Source organism: Myotis brandtii, unplaced genomic scaffold (genome assembly GCF_000412655.1).
Source record: "Myotis brandtii unplaced genomic scaffold, ASM41265v1 scaffold32, whole genome shotgun sequence".
Classification (NCBI taxonomy): domain Eukaryota; kingdom Metazoa; phylum Chordata; class Mammalia; order Chiroptera; family Vespertilionidae; genus Myotis; species Myotis brandtii.
In genome coordinates this window covers 11,246,416-11,274,312 of record NW_005362269.1, presented here as the reverse complement: position 1 = coordinate 11,274,312, position 27,897 = coordinate 11,246,416, and the positions used below count along the sequence as shown (strand labels likewise).

Sequence of the window (27,897 nt, the reverse complement as noted above, 5' to 3'; positions counted from 1 at the left end):
TAACAAAGAAACAGAATTTCCGGAGGATGAGGCCCAGAAATCGGGATTTTAAAAAGATTCCCAGGTGATTCTAATGTGCAGCCAAGGTTGAGAACCAGTGCTTTAAGGTAAGAAAAAGAAAGGAAAAAAATGGGAGGGGCCAATAGGTTAATGGTAAACTTCAGGCACATTGAAACCAGTTGTAGGATAAAGTGCATGGTGATTCAGCTAAAACCACTAAACACCTGAGAGAGACTGGGCTGGTTGACTGAGTTTGAAGCTTGTACCGCAGCATTCAAAACTGGAGACAGTTAGTCATGAGGTGCTCAATTTCCTGTACTGAAATGGTCATCATGCCTCTGTGTGGACTCACATTTACACCTTGTACCATTTTCCTTTAGCAATTCTTGTACAGTGCATGTGTTGGTGCTGAATTCTTTCTGAAAGAAAGAATGTCTGAAAAAGTCTTTATTTGACCTTCATTTACAAATATGTTTTTGCTTAGTGTAGTATTCTAGGTTGACTTTTTTTTTTCTTTCAGTAGTTTAAAGATGTTGCTGTCATCCATATCTTTGTTACTCTGTATCTAACAAGTCTTTTCCCTACTTTTTCTTTTAAATTTTCTCTTTATCACTGATTTTTATCAACTTGATTTTATCCCGACTTACTGTAGTTTTCTTCATGCTTTTTCTACTTGGGTAGGTTACTTGGAGTTGTGGTGGTTGTCCCACACACAGTTCACTGACGGTGTTTTCATTTTTTAAAATACATTATTTTTTTTCTCTGTGTTTTACTATGAATTGCTCTGTTGCTGTTTTCACATTCACTAATCTTTCATCTGCAATGTTTAATCTGATATTATTGCATCCTATGCATTTTTTTCAAATCACATATTTAGTTTTCATCTCTAGAAATTTGATTTCAGTCTTTATATATCTTCCATGTCTCTACATAATGCTTGAGCATATGGAACACAATTGTCATCACTGTTTAAATGCCTTTGCCTACTAATTATAATAAATGTGCCAGTTCCAGGTCAATTTCAGTTTATTGCTTTTTCTACCCCTTATGGGCATATATGCTTTTTGTATGCATATGTTCCTTTTATATTTTTGACCAGATGCCAGACAATGTAAAATATTTCTGTTGATCTATTTTTGTAGTCCTTTGCATATTTTTTTAACTTTGTCTGTGACAGTTAAGGTATTTAAAAACAGTTTCATCCTTTTGAGACTTGCCTTCACGATTTATTTGGCAAAATCAGAGCAGTCTTTACTCAGGACTAGTTATTCCCCAGTACGGAGGCAAGACCCTTCTGATACTCTCTCCAGTGATTTGCAAATTGTGAGTTTTTTAATCTGGCGGGTGGAAACAGGCAATGTTCCAAGCTCTGTGTATGGTGAATCCAGGTATTCTTCCTACTAATATTTTAAGACGTTTCTTTCTTTGCTTTGATAGTTTCCTCAAAAACATGTGTTGATCATTTTTCTACTAAACCCTCAGAGGCCCCTCTGCAGATCTGGAGTTCTCTTTCTTGCAACTCTTCTCTCTGGATCCTCTCAAGTGAGGCCCAACTTATAAGGGTTTCTCTCACATCTCTCAGTGATCACAGTCTCTCATTCTCCAGTCTTGAAAAACATTGCTTCATACGTTTTGTCTATTGAGTCCTTATCCTCTTTTGGTGTCTGTTTGTTTGTCTGTTTGCAGGAGGGTAACCATGGTCCTTGTTACTCCATTTTTGGCCAGAAATAGAATTTCCCCAGAAATTAATCCCTCACTTGAACCAAGAGTTTGTTTATTTTGTTCTGATCATGATTAGTTCATATTTCTGACCCAATCTACATTATGTTTTAAGTATTAATTTAATTACTTTGACTTCTAAAATTACTAGCGAAGTGGATTAAATATTAACTAAGTATAGCATTATTTAATTTGAAGGATTGCATTGGAGATTTAGAAGATGGTCATTACAAATTCTTAAGAATTGTTAATTTCTCATGTTATTTTTTTCCTTTTTTTTCTGGACTGGAGGGAATGCTAGCCATATAGTTGCAATGTGTTAATATATTGAGCAATTTCCTGGACAATTTTATTGACTAAAATATACTTGGACTTATGTATTTATTCCAGATTTCAGCTCTGGTCCTATATGCATATCATTAAGATTATCAGTATCTTAGAGAGATAGGAATTTAAATGTATCTTTTCTAGTAAGATTCTCACCATTTATACTGATTATAATTTGTAGAAGCAAATTTCATATAGAAACATCAAGGAAATTCACATACCATAGTTAATTGTTGAAGTTTAACTTCTAACATTTTATCATAACTGATTAGGCAATCTGCCTCTTAAATTTAGACATATATATGCAGCGATGAAACCCAATGATGAATGACAAAGAATTGAACCACTGTCCTTCCTTTTCTCTGTTTTACCTAAAAGTGATTAGCATTATCATTAGGAAGAATTATTATTCACATCATTTATATATGGTATATAAAACCAGGTACACTTGACATTGTGTTTTTTATTACATTAAAAAAATAAATAGTAAGCAAAATATTTTCCTGGAAATCACAATTTAACAGTAGTTGAAAATGGAAAGTCTTTAGTTTGGATTAAACTCTGAATGCTCAATCCCTGGCCATTCCTGTGCATGTTTATTTTTTAAGTTGAATTTCAGTTAAAAAAATTGATCATTATGGCTTTGAGAAAGGCAGTGGCTTAAAGCAACATAAATTTATTATCTCACTATTCTGGAGGTCAGAAGTATAAAATCAAAGTTTGGCAGGGCTGTGTTCCTTCTTGTCCTTCTCTCTTTAGGGTAATCTGTGTCCTTGACACTCTCAGCCTCAAAGGATCACATGCATTCCTTGACTTCTGGCCCCTTCCTCATCTTCAAAGATTGATATTCCAACCTATGGTTCCATGCCAAAGGACCTCTATGCCTTTGAATTTCTTGCCTTCCTTTTGGGAGGACCTTTTTAACCCTGGTTTCCAAAGGGAGTATATCAAGTCTTCATATCACTGAAGCTGAATAAATATACTTAAAAGTTGGCTGTCTACTCACAAGACATAAACAGGCCTTAATAAAATATGACTTGCATTTAGCTTTCTTGAATGATGCAAGACAAAAAACATTTGGTATAGTAACTTTAACTCATCAAAGGCCAACAGTTACCTAAGAACACAGCTTCTTTTACTCCCTCACCCTCATGTGACATGAAAGGTTGGCAAGCACATGAGCCAACATGTGTGGGGGTCACCTTGACATACGTTGAAAATTCTTAGAAGACAGGTACTATACCAAATCTATTTTTTAACATAGCACCTAGTACAAAGACTTATTATTTTGGCAGTTCTCATTAACATTTTTTAAAGTTTTGTAAAAGAAGCACAATCATTATAGCATAGCATCATTGCTGCTGCCAGTCAGACATTCTCTTACTTCAGGGCCTTGTCCTCTCTGAAATGTTCTGCCCCTGATCGCTACATGACTGCTTCTGAATTGTGTCACTCTGAAATTCGTGTTGAAGTCCCAAACCCCCAAACCGTAGCATGTAACCATATTTGGGGAAAAGCTCTTTAAAGAGGTGATTAAATTAGAAAGAGGCCATGTGACTGATGCCCTTGTAAGAAAAGGAAGAGACACCAGGGATGTATGTGCAGAGGAAAGGCCATGTGAGGACACAGCAGGAGCTAGCCATTTGAAAGCGAGGAGAGATTTCTCAGGAGAAATCAACCTGTTGGCCCTTTGATCTAGAACTTCCAGTCTCCAAAACTATGAGGAAATAAATATCTGATGCTTACACCACCCAATCTGTGGTAATTTGTTATGGCAGCCCTAGTAGACTGAATCACTGCCTTCACTAGGTCTTTGATCGAAAGCCAAGCTCTCTATGTGACCGCCCCTGGCACCTTATCTAAAGTTTTCTGCATACCCAGGCACTTATATCCCATTTCCTGCTTTATTTTCCTTTTATTACATATGCAACATGATATGGATTGCATTTCTTTACCTTGTTTATTGCCTATTTCTTCTATAATGTGAGCTCCATGAGGAAAGAGATTTTTGGACCTTTTTGTTTTGTTTTGTTTAATACTACTATCTCCCTGGAATGTAGAAGAGTATCTTGCACAGAATAAGACCTCAACTATTTATTTACTTGGCTACATAAATAGAAAAATCAAGGGACTAATGGGGACAATAAAACATTAAGCAACTGAAATCCATGCCATGAAAGTAGAAATAATCAGGTCTCCTTAACCTTTTATGGACTATGTTTCAGAGATTCCCATTTTAGAGGGAAAGAGAAAATAAGCAGATTTTTACAATATGGAGCAGTAAGACGCATAAAGAAAGTAAGGTTAGAAGGCAGCAGATATATTGAAGGGGGACAGTGCACAGAGTATAGTGTGAGGAAAGGTAGGCATGGCTCCCTGGAGAAAGGCTTTCTAATGGGATGAAAACTTATATTGAAAAGGAAATTATTAGGTATTGCCCTAGGGCCTTATGTTTCCACTTTTACATGCATTTCCCCTTTTTAATATATAAAAGAACAAAAGGACATAAAAAATCCCTGATTTTTTTTTTTTAGGGACTAGAAATGGAGGTAATAGTCTATGTTAGGTTTAGCATGCTCAAGAATAATTCAAATGCTTTTAACTCAGGAGGCATTCTTTGGCTTAGCTCTGTTACTGGATTTTTTAAAAACAATTATTATGGTGAAATATGCTTCTTAATATTTTAAGTACATTTCAGTGGTCTTAAATACAATCACATATTGGGCAATCATCACCAGAACTCTTTTCATCTTGCAAAACTGAAACTCCATACCCACTAAACACTAACTTCCCATTCCCTTCTTCCCCTAACCCCTGACAATCACCATTCTACTTTCTGTCTCTATAAATTCTGTCTTTATGAATTTATACTCTAGGTAATTCATGAAAGTGGAATCATCCAGTATTTGTCTTTTTTTGTGACTGGCTAATTTTAGTTAGCATAATGTTCTCAAATTCATCTATGTTACAGCATGTGTCAGAATTTCCTTCCTTCTAAGAATGAGTAACATTCCATTGTATGTATGGACAAATTCTGTTTATCCATTCTTTGTCAGCGGACACTTAGGTTGCTTTCACTTACTGGCTATTATGAATAATGCTGCTATGAACATGCTTGTTCAAGTATCTCTTTGAGGCCCTGCTTTCAATTATTTCAAAAGTGGAATTGCTGGGTCATATGGTAATTCTATTTTCTAATTTTTTGAGGAATCGTCATACTGTCTTCCACAGTGGCGACACCATCTTACATTTCCACAAACAGCATACAAGTATTCCAATCTCTCCACATTTTCACCAACACTTGTTATTTTGCTTTATTTAGTTATTTGTTTGTTTGTTTATAATAGTGCCATTATGGGTATGAGATGGTACTGGTCATTTGATTTTGAATCTAAATTGTCTAAATTTCTGTTCCCTGTCTAAACTGTCTAAATTCTGTTTCTTGTCTATTTCATGTTTACCATGGTATTTGTTTGGTAGGATCAAAAGATGTAATAATAGCAAATACATGTAAAATTCCTTTGTTAAATTTAAAGATAAATTTATTTTTCAGTGGTTATATTCTATTATCAAAATTAGTTGGATGGTTTTTCAAAAGATCTGATTTTTTCTTTTACTTTGGGGACATCTGTGGGTTTTCTAGAATTGTACACCTCTGTTTTTTTTTCTAGAACAATATAAATTATCAAGTAGACTCATAATATATATATATATATATATATCTCCAAAGAAAAATTAAAAGTCAAACATTTTCTCCCTTCTATTCCCTAAGTATGAAATTCTATAAATATCAAGAAATAGATAACTTTTCAGCTACTTAATGTTTCAGAATATAGGAAAGCTGCAAATATCCCTAATTCATTCTATAAGACTAGTAGGACCCTAAAACACAAAATAGACAGAAACACTATAATCAAAGGAAACTACATAATAATAGCTTGAAAATTGAGGTTAACTATTAGCAAACTCAAATAGCAGTATATAAACATAACAATGTAATATTAAATTATTCCAAGATGCCTAATGTATTAACTAAATACATTGCATTAATATAAGAGGGTGGGGGGGGGACATCTTCCAATGTTGAAAAAGCATATAATAACAATTTCTAGTACTTCACATTTAAACTCATAAACCTTGGAAATTGGGCTAATGATATCCATAAAAAACACAAAGTATTTCCGAGTTTAAATTTTTGTAAATGTTCTCACAGAGTTTATGAAGTAATTAAAGATAGCAATAGAAAAATTAGAACAGTAAGGGCTCACATTTATATGTAAGAAATGAGGCTATGCCCTTTGCTTGGATTACCTCATTTACTCCTCACCATAATCTCAAGACTTGAGGGTTATTATTGGTCCCAATTCTGTAGGCTAAAAGACCTAGGCTCTGATAAATTAAATGACATACCCAGAGTGACAGAGGTGATATTAGTTGATCAAACATCAAATAGGAGCGTCTTCCTCAAAATTAAGCAAAAGCTAGAGAAAGACTTTTCATGTCAGACCAGTTGTAATACTGCACCACTGATAGTTACATAGAATATTGTCCTTGCATTTTATAACCATTTTTGTACTGGCACTCCCAATATAAAAGCTTGAGATGAGTGTCCCTGTAAAATTGAATTCCTCTTACTCTTTGAGGCCATCTGTTGTCATGTCAATTGGTGTTAATTGTTCTTTTGATAATATCAAAAGGAATCCTACCAAGGCTAACAGTGGGAGAGTAGCCTACTACATTTTGGTATCAAGGTTCAAAACATAAAAGGAGATCTGGTACCCATTTCCGCATGCAAATAATATACTTTTAACTGCAATAAAGTGGTCAATTCCCTAAACACATTCTAAGCATCTGCCTGAAGTACTAAATGAGTTAGCCCCCCTATCAAACTGATTAGAACAGACAAATTAATTGGAAAGGACATTCATTGTACAATTTCCTGGCTCAAATAAAAACCAACTTGTGAGATAACAGAGGCTTCCCTTCTGTGTAGGAAGATGGAATTTCTGTTGGTTAAACATGGCACACGACAATTAGGAAAAACAAAACAGATAATTGCATCCATTCAATGACCTCTCTAGGCATTTGTAATCAGTAGACATTTAACTTTCCCCTTTATGTTTTCTTGGAAGACAAAGAAAATCCACAGAGTAAGCTTTCATTGTATTATTTTTTAAGCTTTCTTCAGATTTTATTTCCTTTTGGTAGATTGGTAAAAGCGTATTGAAAAGGGAGTTTGGAAATCACAATATGGAATTTGGCAATTTAACTTGAATTATAAAGTGATGCTTTTTACATTTTTATGCAATTAAAATTATATATAGATATATATGCCTGTGTGTATAGAAAATATATGGTAGCAAATTATAATCCAAATTACCTACATTCATACTTTATGTTTCATCTGAAATTAAGTTAATTAAATAAGTGACAGTTACATATATTAGAAATGCATTGCCAAAAAGTTAAACTACCATTGGAGCCTAGCAAATTCACCAGAAAGCTAATTATTTTGTTTTGTCGGTTCCTTTTTTTAATGTAAGAGCCCTTAATAAGAATAGTTAAAGCACTAACCTGAGAACTGAAGTGTGAAAACTAACATTATCTCCTAATTTGATAACAGAAATTAATTGAGGCTTATATTTACAGTTAATGATTGAAATTTCCACATCTGTGTAACTTTTTAGTTGTCCACACAGTAGTCCCCAAATTATGGTCCAATGAAAGTAGAGTTGAAAACTAGCAATACAGTTTACCAACACTGGTAGAATGGACTTTTTCTTAAATCTTCTGTTTATAAGAAAGAGCCTGCAACAGATTGCATAAGGATCTGTTTGTTTGGGTTGTATTCTAGGAAAGGAGGCTCAAAAATAAGCAGAAACATTACTTAGGGAATGGGGAAGGTTCAAATTGTTTAATCATAAATTCAAGCAGACATTTCCCCATTCTCCCAAATATATTCACAAGATAAAGGTAAATAAAATAATTGCATCCATTGCACATGTATGTATTACAATTATGAAGTAGCAACGAAAATAATTTTATGGTTGGGTCACAACGTGAGGAACTGTATTTAAAGGGCCAGAAAGTTGAGAACCACTGGTCTATTGTATGCCAGGCATTGATATAAAAAGTGCAGATATGTCCTGCAGAATTTCTTGCCTTCACCAAGTTGACACACTAGTGGGTCAATAAACACAGAAATAAATAAATATATGACACAAATAAATAAGTGACTAAAATAATAACAAGTGATTATAAGAAAAGAAGGATATTTAATGTCAAGAGGAAGAAGCAGTAGTTGTGAGAGTAGGGGAGAATGTTTTTGTTGTTTGTTTGTTTTTTAAATAGAAATCATGGAACCGAGGCCTCATTGATAATCTGACATTAGAGCTGCAATTATTTATCCATGCTATTCTTCCTTGTTGCCCTCTATGCATCATAATTCTGATAAGCGTTTTGGAGCAGGCCATGTTGGGACATCTGACAAAGGGTTTTATTTGCCCCCTTTGAAGTCAACTGCAACATTTGAAAGATTTATAATCTATACTCAAATTTTCTAGAACAAGTATAAACTCGATCCTAGTGTCTCCTCCTGTTCAGGATACCTGGTCTCCGTCTTTTATATAAAAGAACAAATTTAGTAAGGGGAATGTGTTTAAATGAGCCACAACCATTTCATCATAACAGCAGAAGCAGCATGTATGATTGGTACATCTACCCACTGGCATAGCAAACAGTCCCAAACTTGGTCAAATCATCATTTGATTGACTGGTAGACCCAAATTCCGATAAACGCATCCTTGGACTCCATGCTCAGAGCTTTGAGGACTCCCACTCCTGCCGGGAGAGCTGTGGGTCATTACTACATAAAACTGCCTCTGCTATTTCATATTTCAGATTAGTATCCTTTCTTCTCATCCGTTTCTAGACTACTGGTGCACTTCCCACTGTGCATAAAATTAAGCATTCCATGGCTGCTTAGTAATCATGATGTCGTTTGTTTGTTTATCTTTGGAATTGCATTGGGGGAGGTGCTTTCACAATTATCTGTTCTCTGTAATTAATTTCCAGAGCATTAAATGTAATTAGCCCTCTGTGTGAAGTGTCAGTGCTATCACCTGAGCAGGGAAAGAGCCTTGACTTTCCCAGCTAAGGGAGCATTTTCTCTACCTCATTCTGTTAACTCATTGTGGAGGGAAACACTCATGTTGGAAAGCAGAAAAGGAAAACTTTAGGAAACCAACCTTGCTCTCTCTGGCTTCATCTCTTCCCACGCTCATAACTGTTTTCTACAGCTTATGATATATCCTTGGAGGGCGAGCACAGGATGCCGCTGTACAAAGTACGCTAAGACCCAAATTTCCAACAGGTCAGGAAGCCCTGGCTTGATGACTATTAACACCAAGGGTCAGTTTATTCAGACCAGAGCACTGAGCAATTTCAGATGCACAATGACCTCAGGTGCTTGAATGTGCTCAGAATGTCTCTGGCATTTTAAGACAGACTTTAGCAATTTCCACATGTAAACAACACAGTAAAACATTACTGGAAACCAATGTGAAAATTTTAATCAGTATGTTACTCTTTCCTCTAGAATGGACTGCTCCAAATCACACACATTGAGTATGGCTAAAGTACAACGTATTTTGTTGGAATATGTCATGATACATGTACGTTCTGTGGCAATCTTTTCATTATAATCACTGAATGTGTGATTCTTAGATGTGAATGTCCACAGGAAGTATACCTCATCTACTCTATCCCCTACTAATGTACCAACATGTTAAAATGTACCTTTAGAAGAGAAGAAAGCCTTAAATAATGTACACATTTAAAGTCCACATTCTTGCATCTAATAATGTGATTGATGGAACTCTTTGGTCCAACTGGTAAACAAATATCCTTCTAGTCCCAGGACCAGTGTCTTAAGTGTATGTCACCTGAATGCTATGTCTGTTTTAGAGAAATTTCAAATTCCCTTATACGTTATTTGGAATATGCGGTGCACAAGTTAATACTGAAACTGTTAACAGAATCTTATGGGGGAAGGGGAAACTATGTCAATTACCTTCCTTTGCCTTTGCTTTTATCTTCATCTAAATATGTTTCATTGTGTAAATCACAGTAGGCACAAAAGCAATAACAAATATTACAAAGAAAAAGATGACTTCTCTGTTTACATGCACACTTCCTCAAAAGACAGGCAAGGTACAGCGTGACCAATCAACGACTGAATGTAGATGCCATATCTTCAGTCTGGGAGGTGTTAAGGACTGGAGTTCTGGATTGCAATATACCAGATCCCTGTCCTGCCACCTGCTGGCTATGTGACTGCTGGAAAATTATTTACCTTCTATGAGCCTCAGTTTCTTCAGTCACTGGGAAAATAGAAATGATAGAGGCCTACCTCCTAGAGTGGTGTGAGGATTCAGATCATGTGCACTGTCCGGTAAATAATAAAAACTCAATAAATATTAGCCATTAACATTGATTTTTTTCTGCATAGAACATAAGTAACTTTGGAATATGTTAAATCTAGATGTCACCTTGGAAAACACCCAGAACAGGAGACACAAACCCAAATGTTTTCAAAGCCTGGATGAATAACATATAAAGGAAAACAGCTAGTGTGCAAAGGGACTCCTGGTGACTGAGGTCTGGTGTAGAGTGCCTGTTCTACCTAAAATACTCCCAACTCTCTCCTTTCCCCTCCCCCACAAACCTCACCCCCCTCTTTTATGCTGTGTAGAATAAACAGAACACATCAAAAGGCTACCCTGGCCCGTGGCTACTGGGCTGTAGCCCCAGGTTTCATTTCAACTCCCTCATCTTACAGAATATAAAGCAGAAAAGGGTGGTCTTACCCAAATTTGTATGCTTAGCTCATGGCCTGAGTTCATATCACCTGGCTCACTTGCAGGGTAATATTTTTCACTATGAATAAGCTGACTACTCTACATACACAAATTATACTTTTAATCTTAAGGAAAATAATAACTTTATAGGCAGCATTTCTCTGAAGCCTGAAAAGAACCACTGCTTACAGTTGTCCTGGAGTCATGATATCTCTAAGGGCAATTTGGACAGCAGTCTAAGTAAGCCCAACAGAAGAGAGTGGCCTTATTTGCAGCCTTCTTTTAGTAGATCACTTGCTCCACAGCATCTCAAATGTACTTAATGCGTGGTACTCAACTTCACTGAGTGAGACATGTGCCTAATGTTCCTGTTTCTATCTGCTTTAAGCATTGAGGTCCTCTCTCTGCTCATAATAACTTTGCCACTAGGTGGAAACCTTTAAAAGATGATAACTGTTTCTTATTCCGCAGGATCAGATTAAACTCTAACATACAGTCCATGTAAGAAGTTTAAAAACTCTTTTTTCACTGAATTTATTTATAAAGTAAGACCTCTAAAAGGCTCTGAAACAATAGGATATTTCATTGAATTTAAATCTAAATTATCTTTAAAAATATGTTTTGAAAAGAGCCATTCAGAACATACATAAGCTACATGTTTGAACTGAAGTTCAGTCCAAAAGCATTTGAGAAAGCCTTGTCTCTGCTTTTGTCCATTTTTCCATGTGTTGTGTTATGCCTTCCTATCACTTTATTTTGCATATTCTACCTAATAGTCTTATACAACAGTTAGCATATTGAAGCCACCCATGTCTGCTTGAGAGGTTCATTAGGCACTTAACTAGATGTTTATTTGATTTAGACCTTGGAACACTTGGCTCTCCATCTCTCATGAAGTTGCCTTTCCATGCTCTGAACTGGTTTCAACCTTAGAAAAGCCAAAACAAGCACCCTTGGCAGTAAGCATAGCTTTTACTGCCATCATTCAATAGCTAAACTTCTGCTTTGCCCCATTAAAATTCAAATAAAAAACTTTAAAGAATTCAAAACATATACATGTTCTCATGCATGCATGCTCATACACGCTAAACTTGAGGTTACTTGGGTTTATTTCCTATCCAAAAACATCAATATCTACCTTTTTGTTTTAAGATGAGAATCATTAAAGCACTATGGTTTCAGTGGCTGAAAATAAACTGGCACAGATTCCAAGATAATTTCCCGGGATTATTTAGAACACACGGGAGCATTTATCTATTGCTGAAGCAGACAAGCTAACTGTGCGACTGGGTTTTTACAACTTATTTGCAGAGGATTTGAGGCTAGCTGATCCTAACTCTCAGAGCCACACTACTAAAAGTGTAATTAAAGCTAATAGTTCCGAATGTCTGAGAGGTATCTGGAGGAACAAGGGAGAATTGTTCCCCACAGTCGAGTTTTGTGCAGCTAACTGGTGACATACACGAATGTTCTGGCCATTTCGCTCAAGCATCTGGCAATACCTTCTGCTGACAGCAGGCGAACAGATTTGATGGATCAGTGTTGAGTCTGGAATGGAAATGTTATTTTCCCTAATGTACCCAGATCCCTTTCAGGACGTCTGATAAAGCTTTACTTTGGGGATGGGATGTATAAACTATCTGTAACCATCCATTAATCTAATACCCCTTTAGGGGGAATCTGTCATATTAAGTCTATGTGCAAATGTTGATTCAAATAGGCAAAGGAAGGGAAACTTTGACTTCTAGAATTCTGTTATTTTAGAATGACATTGATCATTGGAATTAAACGCAATGGAATTATTTTATTTTCCCAAATGAGAAAATCTGGAAGTGTCATATTGTTTTCACAGAGTTCCAATGGAGAACCTGGTGCTTTTGAATCTCAATCTACAGATCATTTTAAGGCACCTAAACTCTTCATTTCATCTGGTTTCTGTAATTTATATACAGGAGTGTTTCAAACCTAGTAGCATGTACAACCAGGGTGAGGAGTCAAAAAATACTGATGTAAAGGCCCTACTGCAGTCTGATTAAACAGAATACATCTCTAGGGTAGGGCCCTGATATAGCTAAGTGTGTGTGTGTGTGTGTGTGTGTGTGTGTAATGCATATGTGTTTATGTATATGTGTATGCTGTGTGCATGCATTTAATTTCCAAGATGGTTCTAAAATGCAGGAGGACTAAGAACCAGTGGTTCAGATGTTTATCAGAAAATAAGTAAATAGATGTTTGTGGTCTATCCTATACTCACCTGAGTTTGGCCAGTTCCTTACCATCAAGGCTAAACCAACCAAAACTTCATTTCTTAACAAATGCTTCAAAACACAAATACATATCTTCTCACAGGATGAAATGTTGTATATAGAAACCATTTTGATATAGCAATTTATAAAATGATTGTATTATCTACTAAAGTTTTAATGTCTTACTTTGCCTAGGAGTTATTTGCATTTTAGGAGAAAAAAAATAGAAACAGAGTTTCAATTTAATAGGAGGATTTGAGATGGATCGAAGATTGTGAAATGTATTTCGGGTGAAAGACTTTCCTAGGACCTCTAAAATGATACATTCCTAATGATTCCATCATGTTTTTGTACTGCTGTCTGACCTGCTTCCATTCTATGAGTAAGCTTATGAGAGTGATAAGGTACCAGTGATTAAGTGGTTATGCACTACGCACCCCATTTAATCATCACAATTAGGATCCCCCTTCCCTAGGAAGGGGCTGCCACTGTTCCCATTCGAGAGATGGGGAAAAGGCTCAAAGAAGGAAAGTTGTCTAAGGTCATTTGGCTACTTCGCAGTAGAACCAGTCCTCAAAATAATTGCTATGCCACTCCTGAGCAAATGGGCTTTAAAATATCCTGCTTTACAAATGCAGAATGATGAAGATAACACAAAGTAGATTAAAACAAAGGACCTGATTGGAGTCAGAAAATGAATCAGCTTGACATTCCACTGCTGAGATAATTTGATATACACCTTCAGAAGGCTTCTATCAACATTTAAATACCTGTCAGCACACAATAGGCCCTCAGGACCTCTGGTGATGAGCACTATAGTTTCTCTAACACCTTATAAAAAGGAAGCTTCTACACATTCATTTTGGAAGAGCAGAATGCTTTTCATCTTTATCTCTGTTGACATTGTCTCTTGTTTGTGGTAACAGAAAGTTGCAAGAAAATGGTGTATTCACAGAAACATAGCACTATAATCACAGTGTGGGTGACACACTTCAAATAGGTCTGTGGTCCTTCCTGTACCACCTCTAGCACCATGATTGACAGCCTCCTGACTCCATGCACATCAGGAGATCAGGAGGCCATGGAGGCACTTGGATGAACGTCCCTGGTGACAGACGATTAGAGCCTGAGGGTTGCACCCTGGTCTTGGCCACCACCTGGCCCACTGTAAATACAAAAATCTCTCAGAGGATTTTGGGTGATGGTGAAAATGTGGAAGGCTGTTTGAGGGTAAATCTATAGCACTCTCCACATCTGTGGCCAGACAGGGCTCTAGGCCTCATCCTAAAGGCACTACCATGTCCTTTTCTCTTATGTGGCCACCAACCAGCCAGGAAGCAGGATGAAAGGGCCACCTCAGCCACAGAGACACAGAAGCACTTGGGAACATGAGGAACACTGGTCTTCCTCCACCTTCCTCCTCCTCTTCCAGGTGCTCACCAGCTCCTTTCCTCGCCCCTCCATGTTCTTGTTTTAAACTTTGATGTTCCCGTAAATTAATGCTGCTTGGATTTTTGTCTTGTTTGTCAAGAAAATAAAAGCATTTTAATCTTCAAAATTGCATTTGTCCTACAGGATTTATATGCTGTTATTTATAAAATGCTGTTGAAAGACATAAAGGAAAACTTTTACAAATGATAAAAATGCATGTTTACATATTTGAAAACAGCATGGTAAAGATGCCAATTGCTTTATAGGTTAAATGTAGTTTCTATCAAATTCTCAGCAAGATGTTTTGGAGATATAGACAAACTTATTCTAAAATTTATCTGGAAAGCTACAAACACTAGAATAAATAAAACAACCTGAAAAAGAAGAATAATGTGGGAGGAATTACTCTGACCAATATTAAGGCCTGTTATATAGCTACATGAATCAACATAGTGTGGGATTGGTGGAGGATTAGACACATGGATCGATAGAACAAAATAGAGAACTGAAATAGACCCAAACAAATAGGCCCAACTGATTTTGTACAAAAGAGCAAAAGCAATTCAATAGAGGAAGGATAGCCTTTTTAACAAATGGTGCCAGGGCAATTAAATATCTGTGGGTAAATCAATCAACCACTCAATCAATGTTCAACCAACCAGCCATCCTTAACCTATGTTTCATATCTTATACAAAAATTAACTCAAAATAGTTCGCAGATTTAAAATGTAAAATTATAAAACTTTTTGAAAAAAGGTGTTTTTTTTTTTTCAGTTTTAGGTCTACGCAGAGTTCCTGGATCCATAAGAATGAAAATCAATAACTTGAACCTATTCAAATTAAAAGCTTTTGCTCTCCAACAGACCCTATTAAAATTATGAAAAAAACAAGCCATATGCTCACACAGATGTAAGACACACACATACACACACACACACGACAAAAAAGAGATTCAAAGAAAATATTTGCAAACTATTTATCCAACAAAGGGTACTGTATAGACTACATGCAGATTTCTCAAAATTCCACAGTAATAAAAAAAAAAAGACAAAATACATGACAGACAATGAAAAGACATTTTATCAAAGATGATGGTAAATAAGTACACAAAATATAATCAACATCGTTAGCTATTAGGGAGACCTAAATTAAAACTCCAACCAAATGTTACATTTTAGAATGCCTAAAATAAAGAATAATGGCAATACCAAATGCTAGTGAGGATGAAGAGAAACTGGATTACTCATACACTGCTGATGAAACGGTATATAGTCATTTTGTCGAATAATTTGAAATTATTTGGAATATAATTTAGCATTTCATTATAAAACCAAACATTTAACTGCCTTATGATCCAGCATTTGCACTTCTGACAACTTATTCCAGTGAAATGAAAAGTGTTGTGGCACAAAAACCTGTGCATGAATGCTCTTGGCAGCTTTATTTGTAACAGCCCAAAGCTGGGAACAAGCCAGGTTTTCTTCAAAGGGTGAATGGTTATTATAGGGGGGACTTAAAATCTAATAGAGCACCTGAATTAATCTTTAAAGTAATCATATTATTTTAAATCTTACAACACATATACTTATGTGAATAGGAGGTTAAGTTTCTTATGTATGAGTAGGGGGTTAAGTTTTTCTTAAAGTTTCCTTTTCAAGGCCTGTGCAAAGTGACTCAGCTGTGAATCCAGCAAGCGGAACCAATAAACATGGTCAGGCCAACCCACCAGGAGTCAAAATATCGTCTCATCAGCATCATCTCATCGCCATATGACTAAGGACAATAGCTGACATCCTCGGTGAGGAAAGTAGCTGCATTCCTCACCCCAGCCCCTTCCCCTTTATAATCCTGCCCCCTGTACCTGGCTGAAAGGCAGAATTTTATGCTTGTAAGAGCCTTGTCTTCTTGGTTGGCTAGCCTTCTCAATAAGCGCCTAACATGACTCAACCCTGCCTTCGATATTGGACAAAGCGACAGGGAGCCCAAGCGCAAATGGGGGTTTCCCACTAACAGTTACACAAACTGTGGTCCATCCATACCATGGACTAATACTCAGCAATAAAAAATACAAAACACCTTGCATTCTCCAGGGAATTATGCTGAGTGAAAAGAAGGGGAAAAAAGCCAATGCCCAAGGCTACATACTGTATAATTCCATTCAGATAAAATTATTGAAATGACAAAATTACATAAGGAAGAAGAGATCAGTCAGTAGTTGTCAAGGTTGAGGGATAAGGTGAAGAGGAAGTAGGTAGGGAAGTGGATGTGGTTATAAAAGAGCAACAGGAGGGACTATTGTAATTAAATTGTTCTGTATCCAGACTTTACTAATGTCAAAATCCTGGTTGTAACATTTTACTATTAATTTTGCCATATTGGGTAACTATATAAAGTGTACATGTTATCTCTCTGTATTATCTCAAAACTGCACGTGAATCTGCAATGACCTCAAGATAAAATGTTCCGTTAAAATTCGATTTTTCTGTTCAAAAGTAAGGCCATCAAATGCTACTTATAGACACCTAACCAAGGTGTTTAAGAATTAAAATAGCTTTTTGTTGTTGTTCTCTACATGGTTTAAAACCATTTTTTGAACACAGCTAATAGGCCTGGAATGGGGCAAGAATTTGGTGGCGGGAGGCACGGGGGACATCTGTAATACTGTCAACAATAAAGAGTTTTTAAAAAGAAATAAATTGTGTGGGAACCTGCTGGGGGTCATCTATAATACTCTCAACAATTAAGATTTTTTAAAAGAAATAAATTAGAGGCATAGAAATAAAAAATAATAATTTTTAACATAAATGAAATTGGAGAGCCATGATTTTTAGTAAGGAAAGAATGTTTATAAGTAGTTAAGAACTCAGGAGAAGTAGACTTGACCTTTGTAGCCAAGACTCACTTTTTGTTAGTGTCAATTACCTTAGGTAAGTGGTAGGCACATAATAGACTTCCAAGTTTTTGAGGATCAGGTTGAGAATGGCAAGGATAAAGAAGTGGTGGTAGTGATGCTTTTAGTGATAATACTGGTGGTGGTGATGGTGGTAATGACCATAGGCTACGTTTGGGGATTAGAGATGTAGGTTTTATTTTGCAAACCAAAACTTTTCTGTGTATAGCACTTAAGTGACCAGAGTCTAGAATAAGATTATGTCCAATTGTGTTTTTTGTCCTTATTTATTTACAAGTGCTCTTACTTTAACATCTGCTTCATGATCTTTCCCTAAATTTGAATACTTTAGCAGTTTTTGTGGTTTATTTATTCCTTTAATTTTGGTTTTGGTTTTATTCTTAAGGCACCTTGTAAAATTAACATCACTTCCTACTGATTTATTAACTCAGCTTCAGGCTTAGTTGTATCTTTGCTATTTTCTCTTTTCCTCACTCCTTTAAATATGATTGCACTTCACAGAAACCTCTTTAAAATGCTGACAGTTTTTTAAATGATTTAAAATGTTAAGCAACCAATAAAAGGTCATTTAACCCTTACATTTAGGGTATATGTATATTTAATGAATTCTCATGAAACTATGTCTATTAACATATATCACCAGTCTCTGCTGAAATGTCCAACTTCTCTTAGAGGAAAAAACATACAAATTTATAAACTTGGATGAACTGAACATGTTTTGTTTTAGCATGTTTAAAAATTTAAAGCAAAATTGTATATTTGGAAATACAATTTTTTTAAAAAATGGGCCAATAATATTTTCTCTGTCACAAATCATTGCCACACAAATTTTCAGTAGCAAAACCATTTTTTACATCATACGCTAATTGAGAGTTATCATCCTATCAACAAGATAACTGAAGTGTTCTGTGTCCCTACTAATAATACCTAGAGATAAACATATCTCTTTTACTGTCTGGTGCTCTCCTGCTGCCCTGCCCTGGTATCTGAGGCGTGAACCAGCACATGATGCATGGTGAATTTGGTTTGCAAATATGCACCTAAGGTGGGAAACTCAGGAAGGTTTGGTAAACAGACTGTTTTCTGTCTATGTGTAAATTTCACATTGCTATTTAATACAATGTGAAATGTCTATGAGGTGCCCTTGGGCAGAAACTCTTTGTTAACAAGCTATCAAGCTTAACTGAGATAACCTGTAGGAAATCTTTACTAAGCCCGTCAATTCTTGGGAGATGCTTGTACATATCAGCATGATACAGGGATCATCGTTTTTAAAGATACTCCCTAAGCTACTGCTAGTTGTCCTTTGATTGATGTGAGTCAGTTCACAGTTTATAAAACACCCACTTGTCTTCCTAGTCTAAATCCCCTTTTCTTACACCTGTTAGGATATTTTTTCTCTTATGCAAAAACTGGTCTTCCCATGAATTCAACTTAAAAGCTCTGTCCTCTCCTCCAAGTCCACTAGTTTGAAATGGTAGAAAAACAGGCAGTAATTTTCAGCTAACTTTCAATAAATTCTGAATGAGAGATGCATGCTGAGTCGAAGGCTGTATGAAACATGAGAAGAATATTGATCATCTATTTGCTTATCTGTTACCTGGCCTCTCCAGCACTGCTTGGGAGGTCTGGCCTTCAAGTAGAAGCTGAGATGGCAGTAGGTTGCCCTACTTTGGGGTGAGGGTGGGGTGAAATGCTAACCTCTCTTCTCTTTTTTAAACATTTAAAAAATGTCCACACTAGTGCAGGCTCCACACTGTTGCAGCTGCCCTGAGATAGTACCTTTCAAAGGATGATTCTGCTTGTTGCTAAAATCGCTAGTCAACGTTACACATATCAGTCCCTGCGGCTCCTGACCCTGCTGCACACGCTATAGAACTGTCCACTTCAGATGTGTCTGCATTTCTGATTAACACATGCAAGAGTTCTGGCGAATGTCTGTCTTTTTGAAGCTCTCCCTGGCGGCTCCACAAAGTGATTTTCATATGTATCACATTGACAATAATCGGATTCTAAGAGTCCCCAGGTAACTGCTGATTTAGGGCTACTTTTTCTCAATGCCCTTACAGACAGGAAAACTAAACTTATTTGTGTCGATTATATAGATCTATACAGTTCAGAATAGATAGTATGTAGGAAAATCAATTAGCCATTAAAATTGTTGACCCAGTTATCTATTTTCTGGAAGAAAAATATATACCTTTGTACCTCAAGGAAACTAAAAACAGACATTTAATTTTTTTCTTCTTTTAGAAAACTGAAGTGTAACTATATCAGATTGCCGTTATTTTAATAGAAAGTTATTCTTTATGTTGAGAAGAATAGTTTTGATAGACATTAACCTAAATAAATATTTGCATCCCTTTAATATTACTATAAGTAATCACAGATTCATACCATGATATAATTATGGTCTAAGATCATATTCTAGACTAAAAGCATATAAAAGGTATGATATGTTTATATATAGAATTTGTACTATACATATAATTTTTATATATTTGCCATCATCTAGAATCCTGTTTGTGTTTATTACATTAAGTAATTATAACTATAATTTAAATATGCTTTTAAGTTACAAAACTGATAAGTTTCTAAGTTGATACCTAGAATTTCTGACTACGTCAATTAAAGCTTACTACTTATCCAGGTGGTTGAGTTTTGTGATAGTGGTCCAGAAAAAAGTACTGTATTAAGCTCATCTTTAAATTATGCATAGATTGTTTTAGGGTTAAAATGTTAAATAATATTTAAAATACCCATGTTAATATTTTAATTTAAGAAAAAGATGAACAATACCAAACCAAAATTATATTTGTTATATATTTTAGAAAACTAGCCAAATATATTAATAAATAAAATCATTTGGATCAAGTCAAAATGAAACTTCAAAATGTGTAGGTAATTAAAATATTTTGTCACTCAAATAAAATGATTAATGCATTTTTTACCCTCAATCTATTTGTCTAGTAAGATTTGAATAGTCATCTTTGCCTCAGCAAGTTCTAACCATTTCCAATCTGATTTTTTTCCTAAGAAAACCATTGAAGAATGCAAGTAGTACTAGTTGTTTGAAGTCTCAATTACAGCCATGATATCCCAAATAGGGAAAAGTGGGAGTAAAACATTCCATATAAAGCAAAAGTTCAATGAAATAAAAGATTGATGTATTTCCTAGTTAATTTTTTAAATCCCTATTGGATCTTATGCCATCTTTTGCAGAATGCATTGAAGTGAATATTGCCTGGTCAATATATTTACTTGGTCAGATTAAATCCCTCTGTTGAGCATTGTACATAAAACCTTAGCTAGGTCATATGACTATATTAATACTTATAATAATGTCCATAAATTATATTCAGAATATTTATTTTTTCGTTGCCACATGGGAGGGGGTTGGAGGGGAGCTGGACGAAATAGGGAACGGATTAAGATATACAAATTGCCAGATAGAAAAACAGGCATGGGGTTGGTACCTCCATGAATGAGATACTAATTAGCAATAATAAGCAACAAACTATTGATACTTGAAAAAACTTTGGATGGATCTCAAGGGTATTATGCAGAATGAAAAGAAAAGTGATTCTCAAAGCATGTACATACTGTATTATTCAAGTTATATAATGTTCTCAAGGTAGCGGTAGAGAACAGATTAATGGTCACCAGGGGTCAAGGATGGAAGAGGATGTAATTATTAAGAGATCACATTAGGCCATTTCTTTGTGGTGATGGGACAGTTCTATGTCCAGATTGTGGAGATGGTTTCTCAAAGCTACTTCTGCAATGAAATTTCATAGAAGCAGACCCGCCCCCTCCCCCCACACACACACAAACAGTGCATGTAAAAACTGGTGAAATCCATATAAAGTCTATCTTTTAGTTAATAGTATCATTGCAATGTCAGTTTCCTGTTTCTGACAATGTACTGTGGATATGTAAGAGATTTTCATTAGGGGGAGCAAGACAGTGTACATAGGAACTCTATATTATTTTCCAAATTGTTTTGAGTCAAACTATTTTTTTAAATACATTTTTATTGATTTTTTTACAGAGAGGAAGGGAGAGGAATAGAGAGTTAGAAACATCGATGAGAGAGAAACATCGATCAGCTGCCTCCTGCACACCCGCTACTGGTGATGTGCCCGCAACCAAGGTACATGCCCTTGACCAGAATCGAACCTGGGACCCTTAGTCCGCAGGCCTTCACTCTATCCACTGAGCCAAACCTGTTAGGGCAAGTCAAACTACTTTTAAGTTATTTTTTAGAGCATTTAACTATGGCCCAGCCGGTGTGGTACAGTAGATGAGCGTTACTCTATGAACCCAGAGGTCACAGTTTGATTCCTGGTTAGGGCACATGCCTGGGTTGTGGGTTTGATCCCCAGTTGGGGGCATGAAGGAAGCAGGCAATCAATGATTCTCTCTCATCACTCATCTTTCTATTCCCCTCTCCCTTCCTCTCTGAAATCAATACAAATATATTTTTTTAAAAGCATTTAACCATGGACACACCTTCCAGAGCTTCAGTTCATTTGCTTTAGTGACATCTTTTGTAGCCTTTGGAAATATTCTGATTTTTAAGCATTAGTCTGATATGTTACAAAAATAATTAGAATTAGAATTTAGAAACATAAGAAAATATTTATTTTTAAGAACTCTACTTTTAGTTTGTAAGTTTTTACTCTTAAGGTGAAATAAAGACAAAAACTGTGTTTATTTGCAAGTGAAAGTGGTTGTAGATATCAGAATACTAAAATAAAAACAGACACATTCTTCCTTATTAATCATATTCTGAAATCTAATAATACAAGATACTATTCTACCAATAAATTATCAATGCAAAATTCATTACTTTATGTTCTTCTTTTTATTCCTTGACATAATAAATTTTTCCTGGGTTACCATCATTTTATTTATTGAAACTTAATAGTGGACTTTAAACAGGAAGAGATGCTGACTATAGAATGTGGCTTTAATGTATACAATGAAAAAATATTTAAATATAATTCAGACTTTATGATCAGCATTTCTTCCTGATGATAGACAATAAATTATGTAAATCTATATCTCTACCATATACATCATCTATATCTATCGTCTCAGTATGGTTTCCTGAGAAGCAAACTCTATCACAAGGATTCAAGCACAAGCAGTTATTTTGGAATGCCATCCTTGGGAAAAAAGTACCAGAGGACTGGGAGGCAAGACAGGAAATACAGCCAATTAAGTGTTTACTTTAAGCAAGTTACTATTGTGGGTAAATGGAACTGAATCTCGCGAGAGAAATCTGGGACCGCTATAAACTATGTGTCTCGGAATTACTCCACTAAAGGGCAAGGAAATCAACTCTCATCAGTATTTGGCTAAGGCTTCTTCTGGGGAAAGAGTGGTCCGACTTGTCCGAGGACAGGTAATAAAGTAGCCAGGTGGCCAGAGAAAGTCCTCAGGCAAGGAATGCAAATGCTGATAGTTGGTATTTGGCACAAATGCAGTGAAATGATCAAGGTGAGAAGATTCAATAAATCCCTGATAGCATTTATTATACATACCCTTATATTATTCTGTATTTATTGGACACTTAACAAGTACTTGTTGAATTAATAAGTATATTATTTAAGGTTGCAGACTGAGTGATAATTTTTTTTACTAAGAGAACTCACAGTACCTTATGTTTAATGTAATTTAGATGATGTGATATTTTTCAAATACACTATAAATTTCATTGGATCTGTTATTTTAGGCAATCTACAAATAATTTCTAATTATATGATACTATAAAGAATAAAGTTGAGAAATGTGCTTTCCATTAACAAGAAACACAAAATATTCAGAGGAAATAGATAAATCAATAGAAGATGAAATAGATAAATCAACAGATTCACATATTCCTATCTGTTTAGAGTTCAAATAATGTAATGTTCCATGGTGAAAATTAATGAGAATTCCACCCATCTGTTAGATTTAGGGGTTAAGGACTTAGTAAGGTTATAGTATTCCCAGTGCTGTGGGTAGTATTTCCTACTAAAAGTCAGTCTGTATAAATCAAGTCTATCTTTTTGAAACAATAAATTGTCAATGATCTGAAATTTCATATCAGCAGGTCTTATTTAAAATACAAAGATTTCATAGTTATTGTACTTATTTTGAGACACTAAAGATGTTATTTTAAAAATCACATATAACTATAATTAAAACAATGATAGACTCTTTCAGTTAATGAGTGAAGTAAAGCTTATCAAAAATAAGCCAGAATCTTGTGTGTGAGAATATTAGGTACAGAAATTTGTGTTTTCTCAGATATATCTTCTATCTATCTATCTATCTATCTATCTATCTATCTATCTATCTTTAAAAGAGAGGCAAGCATAATAGATTTTCAGATACTGTGGAAACCTCATATAAGAAAAGTCTAAAGTGGTTGAATCATATTTCTAAGAATAAAGAAAGAAATTAAAAATAAAATTATAACAAAGATAAAGTGTCCTTCCATGCCCTTCCACTTTGTTTTATTGATAATGATCAGCTCAACATGGACTTAAAAGTGGATAGGTGGAAACTTGGGTTCAATTTATACAGAACAGAATGGCATCATTAAAATCTCTGTTATTTTTCCTAAGAAAAATACATTTTGGGACAAAACTTGATAATCTTGCTAAAACTATTGAAAGTCAGGTACAGAAAAAACTTTAAAAATCAAATTACTGTGAAAGACAAGAAAACAAAACTGCCTAAATTTCTAAGTGGAAAATGGTTAATTATACTGTCTCATCAAAGTTGTTAAATATTCAGTTTTGCACAGCACATGTAAAAGTGAAAGGGGACTTTCAATAAATTACTATAGAAAATGCAATGGATAATATTTTGATTTAACTGGAATTTATTTTACCTCCAGTGATAATCCAATATTCATACTTTAATTTGTAGGTATGACCAGGACATACCTTTTTTAAGCCTTTCATTTTCTATGAAAGAAAACGGCAAGACATAGAATTTAAACAAGACTTATTATTCCTGAAATACTTGGCCTGAGAAGATGAATAGAATGTGTCTTTTGATGTTCAGCAGTGTTATTTAAAAATTATCATGTAGGTCATTACTTATTCTAGAGTTGAATCACTCAAAGAGAGGTGAATCAGCAAGGCGCCAAAGAGGAAGCCACCTTGAAATGGATTAAATGAAATAATTGTGTGAACATATGGCCTGGAAATTAAATTGATTCAGCTAAACAAGTTATACTAAATAGATCATGTAATTTTCAGACATCTGGTCAGGTGATCACAATTTAAAGCAATTACATTTTGAGACTTTGAGAAAGACAGAGGGGCCTATTTGTCTATGGTTTACAAGAGAGAATATAAAATAAGATTCAAATGGTGAGTGATCTTTTTAAAGTTTTCCCTTTTTAAAAAAATGCACATAAAGTCCTTGATTAAATACATCAGAGAGGTTTTCTGAATCAAATTTGTCAGACATCTTTGCTGTCAATAGGGATACATTCATTTACTCACTTAAACAACATATATTTATTGAGCACCAACTCTCTTAGGCTCACTATAAAATGTTGTAGTTTTCAAATTCCTTATTCTAGAGTGGGGACTCAAAATATTATACAATTGTCTTTGTACTAAGATCAGAAAGACAGGTGCATATTTTTAAAATATATTTTTATTGATTTCAGAGAGGAAGGGAGAGGGAGCGAGAGATAGAAACATCACTGATGAGAGAGAATCATTGATTGGCTGCCTCCTGCATGCCCCCTACTGGGGATCAAGCCAACAATCCAAGCATGTGCCCTTGACCAGAATTGAACCTGGGACCTTTCAGTCTGCAGGACAATGCTCTATCCACGGAGTCAAACTAGCTAGGGTGACATGTGCATATTTAACTGATAAAACTATATCTGCAAAATCTTATTTACCATAAAGGTATATTTTTCTTGGTCACTGTCTTGATGTTTAAACTCAATACAAAATATACATTTATTTGTTTTAATATGTTTTTATTGATTTTAGAGAGGAAGGGAGAGGGAAGGAGATAGATAGAAACATCAATGATGAGAGAAAATCATTCATCAGCTGCCTCCTGCATGCCCCCTACTGGGGATTGAGCCCCCAACCTGGGCATGTGCCCCCAGCCTTCACCAGAATAGAACCCAGGATACTTAAGTCCCAGCCCGATGTTCTATCCACTGAGCCAAACTGGCTAGGGCACAAAATATACACTTAGATAACTTTCTTCATTTTGACTGTTGTTTCCAAATATACACATATATAAAAATTTTAAGAATGCAACTGTTAGGTAACTTTCAAAACATATATGGTGTACATTTAATTTATGGGCCACGAAGGGCCAGTGATTTAATTTTTCAAAATTCAATATATAATATAGTAAGACTGTTTTATATTTGGTGTGAAAAAGATGATTTCAGGAATATTTGGTTATTTGGTCAAGATAAAATTTAGGATTCTATATTAAGAGGTTATGTTGAATGGTGCCCTGGCTGGGTAGCACAGTTGGTTAGAGTATCGTCCCTATATGCCAAGGCTGTGTGTTTGCTCTCCAGTCAGAGTACATTCAAGAATCAACCAATGAATGCATAAATAAGTAGAACAGCAAATTGATGTTTCACTCTCTTGTTCTTCTTTCCACTCTCTATCTAAAAATAAATTTTTAAAAAACTTTGCATATATTGAATGGTAATTATAGTTTTTTTAATGAATAAAGAATTAAAATCATATTATAAAGAGCTGAGAAGGAGTGGGTGGGCACTCAATATTAAGACTTAAATCCCTGGTTTTAAATCCATGGATATATATTTGATATAACATTGAATCATCTTGAAATTTTTATGATTGGAATTTTACAAGTAGTGAAATTGAGTATCAGAAATTGTATTTGTCTAAGAGGAGCAAGAATGTGGGACCCAGACACAGATCCCTGCCAAAGTTTGTGCTTTGTAATACCACTGAAAACTTAAGTGCATGAGCACACACACATGCACAGCATTTATTTTGTTATATATAACTAGAGCAGTGGTTCTCGACCTTCCTAATGCCGCGACCCTTTAATACAGTTCCTCATGTTGTGGTGACCCTCAACCATAAAATTATTTCCGTTGCTACTTCATAACTGTAATTTTGCTACTGTTATGAATCGTAATGTAAATATCTGATCTGCAGGATGTATTTTCATTGTTACAAATTGAACATAATTAAAGCATAGTGATTAATCACAAAAACAATATGTAATTATATATGTGTTTTCCGATGGTCTTAGGCAACCCCTGTGAAAGGGTCATTCGACCCCCAAAGGGGTCGTGAACCACAGGTTGAGAACAGCTAAACTAGAGGCTCAGTGCACGAATTCGTGCACGGGTGGAGTCCCTCTTGGTGGCCTGGAGGGATCGGGCTGACACCCGCCATCCAACGCCGCCTGCAGCTCCTACCTGCCGCTCCCACTCATCCCGGCCCCACTGTGCCTGCTGCGGGCTCATGCCCAATCAGTCCCAATCAATTGGGAGAGACTCGCGCTGCTCCAGCAGCACTCGCCAGCCATGAGCCCTGCATCTGGTGCCCTCCCAAGGGGAGTGGCCTGCGGGATTGGGCTGAAACCGGCTCTCCAACATCCCCTGAGGGGTCCCGGATTGTGAGAGGGTGCAGGCCAGGCTGAGGGACCCCATGATCGGGCCGGAGAGGGACCACGGGAGAGCTCCAGGTACTGTCTGGCCCATCTCGCTCAGCCCCGATTGGCCACACCCCAGCAGCAAGCTAACCTACCAGTAGAAGCATCTGCCCTCTGGTGGTCAGTGCACATTATAGCGACTGGTTGACCAGTTGACGGTCTGCCCCCTTGTGGTCAATGCACATCATAGCGAGCAGTTGAGCAACCTTAGCATATCATTAGCATATTACACTTTGATTGGTTGTTCTGCCATTCAGTCTATTTGCATGCTACCCTTTTATTATATAGGATAATGGAGTAGCAATTTATAAACACTAACTGCATAAATTATTGTCTTATATGGTAATTAATACATATCATTAAACTATACATGGTATTTATCTTTCTCCAACTGGCTTATTTCGCTTAGCATAATGTTCTCCAGTTCTATCCAAGCTGTTGCAAAGGGTAAAAGTTCCTTCTTTTTTATAGAAGCATAATATCAAATGATCTCACTCATATGTGGGATATAATGATTAACATAAACTGATGAACAAAAATGGATCCCGAGACAAGGTGGCATTGAGCAGACAACCCAATCTAGGGGACAAGGCAGGGGAGGGGGTGTGAGAGATCAACCAAAGGGCTTATATGCATGCATATTAGTATGACCAAGTGACACAGACACTGGGGCAGTGGGGGCTTGCCCTCAGGGGTGGGAGTGGCCAGGGGCAGTTAATGCTGG

At 35.9% G+C, this 27,897-nt stretch overlaps 1 long non-coding RNA gene across 1 annotated transcript in view; it reads left to right on the top strand.

Moving 5' to 3' along the window:
- Positions 1-10,292: 10,292 nt before the first annotated feature.
- The window catches only part of LOC106726809, a 19,961-nt gene continuing 2,356 nt past the window's right edge, over positions 10,293-27,897 (top strand). The window contains exons 1-2 of the long non-coding RNA XR_001362913.1: positions 10,293-10,303; positions 13,678-13,681. This is a non-coding gene — a long non-coding RNA (uncharacterized LOC106726809). The remainder of the gene's footprint in view (positions 10,304-13,677; positions 13,682-27,897) is intronic.